Source organism: Cnephaeus nilssonii, assembly GCF_951640355.1.
Source record: "Cnephaeus nilssonii genome assembly, chromosome: 18".
Lineage (NCBI taxonomy): Eukaryota > Metazoa > Chordata > Mammalia > Chiroptera > Vespertilionidae > Cnephaeus > Cnephaeus nilssonii.
This window is the reverse complement of record NC_137089.1, coordinates 38,333,140-38,348,510: the sequence shown is the minus strand read 5'-3', so window position 1 is coordinate 38,348,510 and position 15,371 is coordinate 38,333,140. Positions and strand designations below refer to the sequence as shown.

Genomic DNA, 15,371 nt, shown 5'->3' with positions numbered 1-15,371 from the left:
CTCTGCTCCTAACTACTACACTATACTTCTTTCACGTGTCATAAATTAGAAAGAAAAGAAAAAAGACTTTCCCATTTTAAGAAGACAAGATCGCCTTTGCTGGTAATAGCACTTGAACTTCTCCCAAAGGCTCCCTAAGGTAGGAAAGGCTCTTTTTACTTCACGGAGTATGTTCTCAGACACCCACAAAGATCGATGGTTCATCCTCATTCTAGCCAGGAAAATGCATGAGCTTACATGAGTCACAGAGGAAAAAAATCAGTGTTTTGATAGTCAGAATTATTGTCTGTCACATTTAGGAACTGGTGTCACTGGAATAGTTATTCATACATATATACACAAGTCGCACCATATAAACTCTGCGTTAATATTTCCAAACCCAGAGAGAAAGTTCTTTAAACGAAGAACTTCCAAGTGAGAAATGTAAATTACATTCCTCTCCTCTCACCCGGAAGGGACATTTCAGCACCTACAAACTGCTAAGCTGATCCTGTAGCTGACATTTGAAAGAAATTCCTCTATAAATCAGTGCTTGAGGGTGGAAAAAGCAACCAGAAAATTGAAGGTTTCCCTGTGAGAAAGGCTGTCTTGTGACACTGAGCAGCGTGATGTCAACTTCTATCTCTGGCCTCTGCCTGGGGAACGCACAGAGGATGACAATGTCTGAATCCATGTTAGGGCAAAAAGGAGACAATCAACAAGACATTAAAAGCAATAGCACCCGTCTGTGGTGAGTTCATCTTACACATCTTTTTCCTAGTCATAAAGATTATTTGGAGTCGATCCTTAGCTGAATTCCAACATCTACAAGTGTATGACACAACACGTGCTAATTTTCTTCACTTCTATGTTTAATGCTTCAGCCAGTAAAGAAACTTCACTCTGAAGCTTTTCTTTAAAATGCACTGAACACATAGCTATCATCTAAGTGATTCCATAGCCTCCCTTCTTTGCAAAACATTTTTGAATTTTTGCCAACCACCAAAAATACACATTGGGATTAGTTTACTGGCAGAGACATAAAACTAAAAAAATAATGAGGGAGAAATGAGGTGCTGGGAATAGCACAGTGTGATGGGAACTAATGACTGCCGTGAATACCTTAGCCTCGTAATATTACAACAAGAGCGATGGGTCGTGTTTGAGTGGCTCCACACATCTGCTCCCTCCGAATGGACTCTTACTTTCTTTACCTGACATTTACCCGGTGAGGGCAGTGGAACAAGTACATTTTAATTTTGTGGAAAGTCACATAGTAAATAAAATGTCTACAATTGGAGCCAATGCGCAGTGCATTGTTCTTTGGACTGGCTTCATTATGGCAGAGTGACCACCAGGAGAGATGCTCAGAACACCTATAGCCCACAGCCCTTCTCCCAGGGCCAGGGGCCTTGCTGAGCACCACCATGTTGCGCTAGACCCACTCCTAGGATTAAGTAGGATGGATTGAGTCTGCTGGACAGTCCTACTTACTGTAATAAATAAGTACATTTTCATGCAGAAAACACATCAAATCTTTTTTGGAGGAGAGTAAAATTTTAAAAGCAAATAATTTTAAAATTAATTTGATGGTGAATCCCATTGTAGGAAGTCGTTTCTGACTTACTTGCTTTGTATATATTGGATTTGCTTAAGGTAACACCTGCATTTTAGATGCTACTCTCAACTAGCTGTGAACAATGGACTTAGATTTCTTTATTTTTTTATTTTTAAATTTTTTTAAATTTCTTTATTGATTGAGGTATTACATATGTGTCCTTATTCCCTCATTACCCCCCACCTCCCATTCATGCCCCCACCCCCCTGTTGTCTGTGTCCATTGATTAGGCTTATATGCATGCATACAAGTCCTTTGGTTGATGGAGATGGAGAGCATTATGCTAAGTGAAATAAGCCAGGCAGAGAAAGATAAATATCACATGATCTCACTCATTTGTGGAATATAATGAACAACATAAATTGATGAACAAAAATAGATCCAGAGACAGAGAAACATCAATCAGAACGTCAAACCTCAGGGAAGGTAGGGGACAGTGGAGGTAAGGGGGAAAGATCAACCAAAGGACTTAGATTTCTTTAAAGCCTACTAGAAAATAAACAGAAAAGAAAATTAAACACTGTCTTAAAAACCTGGGAACTTCTGATGGGATTGACCATTTGTTTGAAAATATTTTGGTTACCTTTTTATTTTTAAATAATTATTCTACTTTAAATTCCCTATAGCCTAATTACCTTTAATTTAAAAGGGAGGCAGAAATCACTGAAGTTCATGTTAGAATCTGCCCCCAAAAAGGCTCCTGCAAAATATGCCTCTTTCCATTTTGATAGCCACAATCTACCGCTTCCTTCCTCTTCACCCTAGATTACCACACAAAATCCCCTAGTAATTTGACAGGAAATCATAGAACAAATATAAATTTCTACTATATTCCACTTTTACTTTTACATTTTTGTATCGTCTACAAGAGAGAGAAGGGGCAGGCCAGGTCCCTGAATGCACCTGAAAATCAGTGGTTTCCCAAAATTGCACATTAAGTTTTGCAAATTCTCTAAACTGCAGATGCCAATGTAAAAAGCCTACACTGTTCCAGTTCTACTATTATAAAAGCTCACACAGCAAAAATATCCTTTAAGAAAGCCTCCATCAATGACTTACTTGTTTTAAGCACTATTAATGCAAAAACAACAGGATCTTAATAACAGGAATTGACCCTGTGACCTAACTAGTCCAGGGATAACTTCTTAGAAAACCTTCATTTGTAACGATGATGCCCTCTTGTGAAACCTAAGTAGATGAATGAGGTTAAGTTAGGACACCATTGAGGGAAGGAACCTAACATTGAATATATCTTCCTCCAGTGGCTCTAAGAACTCTGATCAACACAGATCAAATGCTTCCTCTGTCAGCAGGATGAATCAGCCCTAAAAGTGCCCTAACATGGTACAAGGCAGTATTTTTTTCCCCCCAGGAAGTGCCAACTTTGTATTGAGAAATATATTCTGCCTTAACTTCAGATTGTCATTCAAAATGATCCTGGAAAAAAAAAAAAAAAAAGCGCACCAATTTAAAATATCTGACCTGATACCATGCTGTGCAGTTGAGTTCTGCTTCTTGAAATTCATTGTGTTATAGGAATCCAGACACCTTTTTTAATCCTACACTGTGGCTTAGTGACCTTAAACAAATTGGACCTAGTGTGGGCCCGCTTAGCCCTGGATGGAATGATGCTACCATTCAGAGGGTTCTTAAAGGTGCCTTGGGGCCCTTTTCATGTGAGCAGGGTCCTTAGACTCTTCCTAAAAAGCATTACCATGAAGCAATCTCTTGTAACACTTACGGTTCAGGGCATAGAATAAGACCATTGTGTGTGACCTGATTTCATTGCAGTGACTGTCCCAGTATAAAGAATGACATCATCCCATTCTTTTTTTCTTGATCTCCACTTGTGACTATCCCGGCCCCCGCAACCCCCACCCTCAGCAGAATTAAAGTGCTGGCTCCCTCCCTCCCACTCCCCAGCCCTCATCCCCAGGGGAATGGCTATTTTCTTCTTCACTTCCTGCCTGAATGTGTCCTTATGGCAAGAGCAAAGCGTTTTCCTCCGGTCGGTCCACATCCCTGAAGTTTGCTCCCTCGCCCCATTAGACAAAGCGCTATTCTATCGGCAGCCCGAGCACACTGAGAGGGCCATCTGCTGGGGCAGGCCTCAGTCAGAGGAGCCTGGAGAGGATCCCACTAAAGGCGTGCAGCCTGGTGAGGACAGTGCTTCTCATCCCATTGGAGTTTGGTGTTTTCTTGAAGCACAAACTGGCTGGCTTGGTGGCTGTATTGTCCAAACAGACCCATTTAACTGTGTCTGTACATGAGCGCAGAGTTGGAGGCCTGTGCACGCCAATGCTTGCTTTGTCACTTAGGTTTGTATGCAGACTCACATGTGAAAGTATTTAGGTGCAGAGGGGTGAAAGGATGATACAGGAGAAGACACTGGTTTTCGCTAGTTTAAAAACTGGCATTAAGAAACAATCAGTGAGAATGGCTGTATGAAGGAAGGTATTGAATGTGGAGTTTTCTGTTATCTTTTACAGGAAAAGAGCCAAAGCAACTATTATGTCCCATATAAATGGTGAACATGACACACGAATTTCAACCATGAATTATGCAGACAATGCAGAAACGACACAGGTTTGATATTAAGGTAAATGAAAACAATCAGAATCAAAGTGTTTTCATTTGGTGGTACCATATGAAACTACTGCTTTGGTGGGTCAAAAATAGACTGATAGCAGCAATTTTATATGATTCCACATAATATATAATCATATAGGAAAGAATTATGGGCTTGGGTTAAGTGTGTGTGGTTTTCAGAACTCTTAAAAAATTACGTATTAGGTGGATACTATATTGTTTTTTCAGCAAGTACATTATCTTAACTACCATTAGGATGCTGTGTAATAAATTGCCCTCTTTAATGAGAAATGCTAATGAGAAGTGATCACAAAGTTAAGAGACTGCTTCTTAGCACTCCCCAATTCAGCTCCTAATATTCTGGACCAGGATTTGAATGCTCACTGAATACCAAGAAGAAGACCATTTTAGTGGGTTTTAGGGTCCACATCTGAAATCAATTCCTTGATGACATTTAGTTTACTATTAGAGTGTGTGAACTGTTTTTAAAAATCACTTAAATTGAAATGAATGTATTAAGTATAACTTAAATAATTAAAGTAACATTAAAAAAAGAAAGAAAGAAAGAAAACGTACCAGGGAGGCTCAGCTAAGGCGGGCTTAGGACAAAATTTTCCATCCCAAATAGGCATCAACAGGGCTAGGAAACGTCTTAATTTCCTTATAAACAACATAGTGGCTGTTCTAGGTTATACATCTGTGTACACCTAACCTTGTCTGACAGGGCCATGTTTGAGTCCAGAAGGTACAATAGCGGCCATTCAGATTTTGGCAGGTGTATCTCAAGCCAACAACTCGGCTCCACAAAAATAGCAGTCTGCTTCCACAGGTGTGAACATTTTTGACAAGAACCATCAAAATCTCCCCCAAGCTGTGAAATTTAATTGTCCTTGTGGTGCCCTATTCTCTGTGAACACAACCTATTTCTGCTTGGAACAAGACAGTATCTTCTCGAAGTAAACCATCAGGAGGCCCTTGGGCAGCTTCTGAGATTTGCTTGTAACATCTCCTGGTTCTGTTTTTTGCGTTATGTATTTTGGAGATGAGGCCAAGTTCAATGAACTGCAGGTAAGCAGTTTTGAAAGCTGGAAAAATATTAAATGAAAAAACTTTATACCCAGATGACACGAGCAGACAGGCAATCAAAAATGCACAGGGCAGCATTCTGAAACCCGAAGGCCCATTAAAGCGGTCGTTATTTGACAAGCCTGACTGTCGGTGTGCACAGAGAAAGGCTGATTTCTTTCTATAGAATTGACCAACTGGGAGGACTGCAGGTCTATGAATACAGATGGGATGGTGGGGAGGGACTCGGCTACCTATCCAATCCTTCTCAAAGGAGAGATGAGGAGGGGCAGAGACCTCTGATGCTGGCAGCTGGTCCGACTTTGAATTTTCCAGCCCAAAGCCAGAAAACGCAGACTGGAGTCTGTTCTCATAGGAGGCGCACAGATTTTTAAGAAAAAAAGTGTCAGGTGTGTTAAATTAGAAGAAGGGATTCTAACTTGATCCAGTATTAGAGTAAACACATTTCTATTTTCTCAAAATAAGGACATGCTGAGGAAGGAAAAGCACATAATGCTTAAAGTGGTGAAATTACCCGTTGAAGGGAGAAAAGTGTGAAATGAAAGATGACTGGCCAGGTAACAAACAACATGGCATCCCAGAAAAGTGGCCTCGCCACACACAGAAGAAACTAAGGCGGATGGCATTGAGAAATCAGGTCTTCAGTGACCTCTTGAGAAGACATAGGGGAACTCCTCTATGAAGGGTGTTCCAGACTCTTGTGTAGTTCATTTTGAATGGCATGATTTTGAAGGGCAACTTCTTTCTTTCCTACAGAAAAAGTGATGTGTTGGGCTAGGGGTTCACAAAGGAAAGGTTTGGGAAACTGACTCTAGAAGATGAAGAACTCTTAAGAAATCACAGTTCTGTTCATTGACCTTATTCCTAAGCAAGTATCTTGTTTTAGTTTCTGTTTTGGAATTTTTTTCCTCTCCTGTTTACAGTTTTGCAGTAAGGAGACCTAAACTTCCACTTATCTCCTCTTACTGTTTTTTGAGCTTGTAGATAACCAGCGTCCCATACATTACTGGTGATCCCTCAAACCACCTGCAGACAAAGCTCAGCGAGTTATGGAAAAACTGCCAGTGATCATGATTTTATGTCAAGGAACTAACCACAGTTTCCCATACACTTCCAGCCATTTCCTGTCATGACTTGCCATTTGTAGTTTGAAGACACAATGTTTAATTCCATAAGTATTAGAAAGAGAAGTTGGCTAAATTCTTAAAAGACAAACCTGAAATTCAGGCCAGACTTGTTAAAGGTTTTGTTTTGTTGTGTTGTGTGAGGTTCATGAACTTTTCAGTGATTAGGGGACTTTTCCCAGCCAACCTGAGCCAATACAAGGTTTGAATAAAATCAAGCAAAGGCAAAGATTTTGAAGAGGTGCAGTTGGAAATCAAGAGACACTCAACAGCTTCCATTGGGTTAGTTTTGGTAGGGGGTGGAAGGGAACTACTTTCAATGTTAACATTTGAGACAAGACTCTTGGGGGCGTAAAGTCATGTGAATCAACATTCCTCAAAACATTTCTGCAAGCAGGTTTGTATTGCTGAGGTGGGTCTCTATAACTCTCCCTGGCCCCACAACAGTCTTGGCACTAATATCGACATGGCCAAGGCAAGAAACCGTGAAGGCAACCTATGAACAAGACAGGTGACCACGGTATAGTTTTCACTCCTGAGAATGCCAATGATTGGGAGTATAGCTGGTTTGCCATTCACTGTCCCTGGAATTCCCCTAAGCTTCCTGAACAGCTCATGACATGTTAATAAAGTTATGTGATTCTTTAGATACCCATTTTTCAGATGGTTCTTTTGCTATTCCTGAAGACTAATTTCACAAAATCACTCTGCCACATGTAAGGCCCTTTTTAGCTCTCACCCAAGAAGGAAGACACCACAGGAAGGTGCAGGACTCTTCAGTTTCCTAGAAATTGCCCACCTGTGAACTGTTCCCCTTGTCAAGGGACATGGAGTGCGCAGGTTTAATCAGCGCCTTGGGTCAATTACTCAAGAGATAAATATTTGATATGAGTACCTTTGAAAGTTTTCTGTAATTACTCAGTCTTGGAAAACCTTCATATCATTTGCCAAATCCACCTTCTTCAGATGATGGTTGGTGGCCGTTTGCACCTACAATGGAGAAACGTAAAAATGCTATCAGCACATTTTATCAATGATTTCTCTTATCTTTCAGATGTTGCCCTTTCACAACTTCAAGGGTGGACATCAGTAGGAATAATATTCTCCAAATTTCATCCAACCTGATTCCTTTTATAATCACTTGCTAGAAACCTTGAAGAATTGTGGGTAATTTAGTTCTTTTGTAGAAGTTTCCATTGGACTCTCTCTTCAAGGGTAAGACTAGCCATTTGATTCATTTCTTATTATTCTTTGACTGGATTTCATAAAAACAATTAAAAAAGAGTTTCTTTTTAAAAGTTTACAAAGTGTTCCAGGTTTAAAAGTTGAGTGAGGTCTCATTTTAGGTGATGAGATCTATTTTAAAGAAAAATGTGCTGAATAATAAAATCTTCTAAAGTGGCTGCAAGCTATTATATGATGAACAGCAATGTAAACATTTGCAGGTGGTTAAATTTGTTTCTATTCTGCATTTATGGCAGTTGAAAAAATGTAAGTGACTAAAGCCAACTTAGTTTGACTAAGAGGAAACACCTATTTTAATGCATTAAGGGTTTGATGAAGCAATCTTGCTGCCACAAATAGCCCATTTTAACATGTACACACATCATATGTAAACGTGGATATGATATATGAGATAGAAGAGGAAATATAAGATACATAACATATCTTATACAGAAATATAAGATACAAGAACAGGAAAATGACAAATACTAACAACTCAAAATTTCCTTTACATTTAAAAAATATTTCTCTTGCCCATGTACATGTTAAAGCATTTCATTCAGAGCATTTATTTATTTATTTATTTATTTATTTATTTATTTATTCATTTATTACCTCTTCACTGTTGGTATACAGCGAGGGGAATCTCAGAGGTAATGAGGTAATGGGTGGAGATTGTTTCCCTCAGTACATAGACCTGGAATCCCCTCTTGTTCTGAACTGGCCCTGGGATTCAGGATACATGTGGGCGGTTCCAGGTCCTTTCCTCTATTCCAGAAGCTTCCCTCTTACGGGCAGATTGCTGCAGCAGGGCCTCCCTGGCACAGGCTTGTTGCTGCAGGACTTTCTCTCCCACATCACCCTTATCACATCTCTTTCCATTCCCAGCAGAAGCTCGACTCCTCCACCCGCTTACGCCACCCTCTGTCATCGGGCACACCCAACCCAGTCGGCCCTTTGATCACTCCCCTGAGCTTCTTCTCTCTTGGGAGTGGATGAGTTCTAGTTTGTTTATATTCTCTATTTCCATGTCTCTGATAACATTACAAATTATTATAAGCATCACGCAGATGTCCACTTTTTAAGTATGTTCCAGGACGACATAGAAATGTTGGTATTTACAGTTATGCGTGGCACCTCCCGATCTCCCGAACTGAATGCACATTTGGAAGTAACACTGTAAGCACCTGAGGCCAGTAGAGAGAAGTTGAAATCTGTGCCACACAATGTAGCACTTACCTATAGAGTCTCCACTGCCTCCACGGTGAGGGAAGCCCTGTCTCTCTGGGCAGGTCTTAGGGATCCCCAGTGCGAGGGTTGTATCCCAGGCTTTGTCTACATGTCATACGCTCATTATAATGCGGCCCTGGTAACTTCCATGAACTGACTGAGCATCGCTGGGAAGTCAGGACCTAGTCACACAGTGATCCTTGGTTTGTTTTGGAGTTTACTCAAGTTTTGGCCAAAAAAAAAAAAAAAGTAATCTAGGAACCTGAACGGTTCTTGAAACAAGGGTAACTTGTAGGACCCCAGCTCTTAAGCTGGGCCACACAAACCTGAGTGGATCAGGGGACCACTGGCCTAGCTCTGGGTCACTTGCCCTTTCTTTCTCCTAAGCCAGACCTATATTTTCTGTAAGCAGTGACTCAGCGCATGACTCAGAAATGTGTGTGTGTGTGTGTGTGTGTGTGTGTGTGTGTGTGTGTTCAGAGAAAGAGAGAGAGAGAGAGCGCTCATGAGTCTCAGTTTCTCTGTTGGTAAAATAAAATATAAGATTGGAAGACCTCCAAATCCTTCCCTGTTCTAAAATTCTATAAAACGTTGGCACGTATGCCCATTGATTTGACATCACCATCCATAACCAAGTGTGGGTGTGCGCCAGAATTTCACCTGCTGATAATAGGGTGGGGAGTTAAGCTTGATGGTTTAAGAGCCGCACTTTAAAAGTTTGGTTTGGCTTCTCTCTGTATTAGTGTTATTGCACTTAGCACTTACGAACCCACGCCATAAAGCAAGTGGATGACTGAACTTAGCTCCTTTGGCTTTCTCGGTTGTTCAGAAACTGAGCTGCATTTCCTGGCTCTCAAACTTCGTAAACTCATCAGATTTTGCTGCAAAAAAATGTCACTAAAATAACAGTCTTCAGTGTAAAACACTAGCACCATTCAGAGGGAAATGCTGAACCAGTAACTGATATCTTTAAACTGTGAACTGGAGGCATTTTTCTATGCTGTACACACATATACATTTAGACGGATGTGTAAAGTAAAAGTTTATTTTTCTTAGGCAGTCGTCCTTTAATTGTCTCATATAAATGGCGTCGGTCTTGCTGCAGAAGTGCGCTCTGTCCTTGCTCCCTTGTCCTTGTTAAGTAATAAATATCTGGTTCCAAACTGCCTTCCCTAAGGAGTTGGTGGAAGGTCCAAAATGTCCTCGTTAGAAAACTTGCACTGAACCACACGAATTTTGCCATTGTGACGATGCACGCATGTGGGACTATTACTTCATGCACAATGACATGAGACCAGAAAACATGTGGACAGGAAGCCAAACCCAAAAGAGAGTTGGGGAGCTTCCAGCTTTCCACGGAGCTCAGAAATAAAGCAAAATGCAAAACGATCCTGAACGCAGGTGTCTGGGGACAGCCCGGCTGCACCCTATCCACTCTTCGCTGTGTGGGGAGCACAGTGGCTCAGGCAGCACCCAGCCTGGAGGGAAACATTATGTCAGCAAACCCAAAAAGCTTGTGAAGTTGCAGCACTTGCTTAAGAAGCTAAGACTTTAAGTGTGGAATGGCCAGCACCATATATGGAAGCTCAGTACATTCTTCCTCCTCTCAGCTGTGCTGGTGGGAATTCCCCCAAGTCTCTCTTGCTCCTTCTTTAAACAATAAGCTTGCCCATGATGCAAGCTCATCTTATCCTAAAGTATATATTTGGTGATTATTTTGTATAACTGAGCTAGTAAAAGTTCCTTTTTGGGACTCTTCATTTTTTGTTGTTTCACGGAGGAAGCATTTTACCAACAATAGAAACCTCTTTCAGAGCCAAAGATAACTTCTGGAGTTTGGGAAATTTTGAAGTGAGCCATCAGAAACCAGATAGAATTCAGATTTTAACCAAATACTATCTCCCCCCCCTCCCTTTTTCTCCAAATACTATCTTTCTGATGAGGGATGAAACTCTCTATATTTCCAGGTAGACATAGGCTTTTAAATTTATTTGTAAATGTGTTGATACAGTTTACCCATCAGAAAGGAATATTATATGACTTTTCGAGACTAGCCATGAAGTCTGGGGCTAAGTCCCTTTTGTAATAAATGGTATTTGCTTTGAAGTGTGTAGGTGGGGTAAGAACTCTGGAATCCAGGAAATCTGATAGAAGCTTTGCCATAGATGATTAAGTGCTGAGCGGAGATGGGTGTAAGGTTATCAGAAAACTAAGGTTATCAAGTAATCAGAGCTCAAAGACTTAAAAAAGTCACAGCTTCCTGTCTGCTAATGAGACTGTTTTCTATTCATTCTAAATGTTAAAGTTCTATTTGTCATCTTTTAGAAATTTGCAAATGTTACCCACCCTTCACTCCCGATTTTGCACCATTTAAGCACATGGGAAAAACTTCCTACTCACACTGAAGAAGGAGTAAATGGTTGTAAGCTAAGCAATGCATTGGCTTAGAAATTACCTCCTTTACTGTAGTCTCTTGACTGGGTCCCCCAATTCAAGGGAAGTGAGAAAGGCCCGCTAAGGAAAGGGCTGCTTCTTGATGAATATTCATTCTCTATGAATATGTGCTCTTTATGAATAAATATTCTACTGGCCCACAGATTTCTTTCCTACTCTCTGCTCATTTCTGAAGGCTCAGTGGAAGTAACAATTACTTTTTTTGAGAGTAGACATAGTTATTGTCAAGACTGCCCCAGACATGGCCTTCCTGTTGAAAAGTTAATGGGAAAATCATCTAGTCAACAGCAGGGATACAAGATGAAAGCTCAGGGGCCAGTGAGCCTGGATATTGACATTTATTGGGGACATTGAGCATAATGGGGAGAGCCCAGCTTTTCTCTTTAAAATTTCCAAGACATATTCCATTTTATACTTTAAAAAAACCTGTTTTTGATTTTTACTCAGTGTTGCAATCTCTTAGTGACACCTCAACCCAACAATAACTCAACTAACTCCATTTTCTTCTATAAACTTGTGACTCCTCTTGTTTTATGGTATTCCATTATAGCTGCCCTGTTGCCCAAGCCCAAACTAATATCACAGATGTTTCCTTTTCCTTCATTCCCAAGTCGAGAATGTTCTGCCTTCTAAATATCCCTGGATCTGTGGCTTATTGTCGACCTACCCTGCTGAGGATCTCAGCATTTATCACTTGTACCCTACAATCCTCTTTTAACTGGTCTCCTACCTTGTAGTATTGTCACCTTCACGCATCTGCCAAACCCACACTTCATACTGGATCGTACATGATCTATATAAACTCTTCCCTAAAACATCGATAATATCTGCTCTGCACCTGCTCAGCCCAATGCAAAGTCCTCCCTTGTCTTCCCACTGATAGGCGATCCTGAAAGTGCCCACCCCGGGTAAGTTAAGGAGCTTGTGTTATAATGCTTCCATCACTGAGATGGGTTTGCAACAAGCAAACCATCAAATAACAACATAGTCTATTGAACCAATGTCTTAGCAACCAATGTTATAATGCTTCCATCACTGAGATGGGTTTGCAACAAGCAACCATCAAATAACAACATAGTCTATTGAACCAATGTCTTAGTAGTTGACTTACATTTCAGCCTAAGCTTCGGATATAGATGTGAACCTATAAAACAAACTTTTTGTGAATCATGAGCTGGCCCATGCATGAGTTTGAGTTTTACCGGAGTAATTGGTCCAAACATCCTAAGCACCCAGAACACCCTCGATTGGGTCCCTGATGAAATCTCCAGCCTCCCCTAGGTTCAATACTGGAGCACCAATTGAAACCAGGTCCTGTTCCCAGGCTTTCTCACACCTTCTGCTCCCCAAAGTTCCTCCCCTCTGGAATGTCCTTTGACACCCCTGCTGATCCTTTAAAAGGTGCACAATCAACATCATCTTTGTCAAAGTTCCCTTGACTTTCACTAGGAGAGATATCACTCTGGCCTCATCTCTGTCACTTAATCTTAAATTCTCTTCTATTTTTGCAGGTAATACACTGTTAAGAAAATTTCCTGTCTCCTCTTGCAGGGCGGGATATTAATCTTATTCACCTTTGAATTACTAGTGCTCGGCATAGCATGTAGTACATAGTAGATGCTCAATAAATGAAGGAATTGAATCAAAGATGAAAAAATAGAGTTAATGGTAAAGCCCGAAAATTGACTGAAGTGCTGCTATTTTCAGACACTGTGCTAGATTTTTATACATATTACTTTCTTTTATTCCTTTCAACAATCCTCTCGTTGGGGTCAATAGTCTTCATCTTATTTAACAGATGTGAAACTTGAGGCTGAAAATCTTAAAAATCTTACTGCTGGTCATATAACCAGATGATGGCAAAAACAAGCCTCAGATCGGATCCCATCAGAGTTTGTGTTCTTTCTCCTATGACCAAGTATGCCTTTAAGGCTAACATTGAGATTATGTGGCTGATCTTGGTAATTAAATTAGCTAGAGTATAGAATTTAGTGTTGACAGATCACTTTTAAATTTAGGGGTAAAACCAACTAGAATCCAGGCTCACTTTCAACTTTAATTATGCCTTAGAATTTCTTGGAAGCCCCCAGAGAATTCTAAGTGGAAATGTCATATAAACAGACTCTTAAACACAGACATAATATTATTAGGTTTCCTATGTTTATTGGGTAAATAATAAAAAAAATAACTCTATTGCATTCTGAAACTTGACAGGAAGTCTTCCCACTTGGTCCATTTTGGATATTATGCTATCATGTAAAATACTGAGCATTAGACAAATTCAGCAAATGGAAGAGTTCAGGATAATTAAAAATATATATATATATATATATATATACACACACACACATATACACATTACATGTAGTTTGTACATCTGTTTAAAGAGAAAAAGCTCAGTGCATTATTCATAGCACTTATGTTACTAAAAGTGAGAGGTCTTGCGTTTCTACATTATTACCAAATTATATTCGTTACCTGAAATAAAGACAGTGATTTTCTGTATCTCATAGTGCACCAAGTTACAATTGTGTTTTTATAAAGGCAAATTGTACAACTACCCAAAACAGAACTTTACTTTCTTGGTTTGTTCAATTAGCAAATCATACTTTCTTTCTTTTTTTTTTTTTAAATATATTTTATTGATTTTTTTACAGAGAGGAAGAGAGAGGGATAGAGAGTTAGAAACATCGATGAGAGAGAATCATCGATCAGCTGCCTCCTGCACACCCCCTACTGGGGATGTGCCCGCAACCAAGGCACATGCCCTTGACCGGAATCGAACCTGGGACCCTTGAGTCCGCAGGCCGACGCTCTATCCACTGAGCCAAACCGGTATCGGTGCAAATCATACTTTCTAAGTGTGTAGAAACTGCCTTGCTCAGTATTATTCAAGAGTTTTTAAATCCCCCTTTTGTTGGAAGACAGTTTCTCAAAGCAATGCGCATCATCCCTGAGAAGATTACTGTTAATTCAGCATCCTTTGCAGACACATAGCTAAAAACGATAGGTTTTGCCAGTCCATGTTCTTTTAGTTTTCAGACCCTTCGGCTAGGCAGTGAAAAACGTAACAATTCACAGGTCCACTAGCATTACAGCATTTTATAGAGTTTACACAAGCCGGTGCAAGTTTCAAGCCTACAAGGAGAAGTGGCATCTATTTCATAGTGTGAAGAGAAATTTCCACCAGTTATGGTATGTTTGTCTGAAATTGTGAGCATGAAAGCAGGGAAACGGAAGATCAAAGCTGTTGCACTGTTTCTCGTTGCCTAACGAGCCAGGTGAACAATCAAGGCTCCTCTCTAGGGTCAGACGTGTGTACAACAGTCAGGCACCCCCAGGACTCGGAGAGAGGGGCCAATTCCAGCCCCTCGCCTGGGTGCTATTGGGTTAACTGAATTATCACAGGAACCTCATACTCCTATGATTTTTAGGAGGGACCCAATTGGGTGGAGAACTTTGGCTGGAAACACTTTCCATCATCTAAGAATCTGAATGAGGGAAACGACTGCAGTGAATAAATAACATGAAATGGACTGGACAGCAAGGAAAGTCTGCTTCCTTCGTTTTTAAAGAAAAAGCAGCCCTAACCGGTTTGGCTCAGTGGATAGAGCGTCAGCCTACGACTGAATGGTCCCAGGTTCGATTCCGGTCAAGGGCATGCACCTTGGTTGCGGGCACATCCCAGTAGGGAGTGTGCAGGAGGCAGCTGAATCGATGTTTCTCTCTCATAGATGTTTCTACCTTTCTATCCCTCTCCCTCTCCCTTCCTCTCTGTAAAAAAAAATCAATAAAATATATTTTAAAAAGAAAAAGCAGAGCATCATACTTACAAGGGCTGCCTTCAAAATCTTCTCCAGAGGACACGCTCTGGGCACTGGCAGCCTGCCGAGCAGCAGAGAGGAGGTGGCAGCGGGACCGCCTTCCTCCTGAAGGCCAGAGTCATTGTTCTTATCTCCCCTGACCTCCCTGCAACAGGAGCCAGGAAGGCCTGGCCTCTGACCCTTGCTGCCCTCCCTCCGGGCCCCCTGGCCCCCGAGCCTCAGGCTGGGGTTTCCTATCTGCCG

General features: G+C 40.9%; 1 protein-coding gene across 4 annotated transcripts in view; it reads right to left on the bottom strand.

The window, feature by feature from the left end:
- Positions 1-15,371, bottom strand: part of SULF1 (sulfatase 1) — a 168,015-nt gene that overhangs the window by 126,519 nt on the left and 26,125 nt on the right. For 3 of the 4 annotated variants that reach the window (XM_079796252.1, XM_079796257.1, XM_079796258.1), the window contains exon 3: positions 7,292-7,386. The gene's annotated coding sequence lies outside the window, so the exon portion shown is untranslated. Of the gene's footprint in view, positions 1-7,291; positions 7,387-15,137; positions 15,264-15,371 lie in introns of those variants that run through there. The other variant, XM_079796253.1, reaches the window with a different exon arrangement.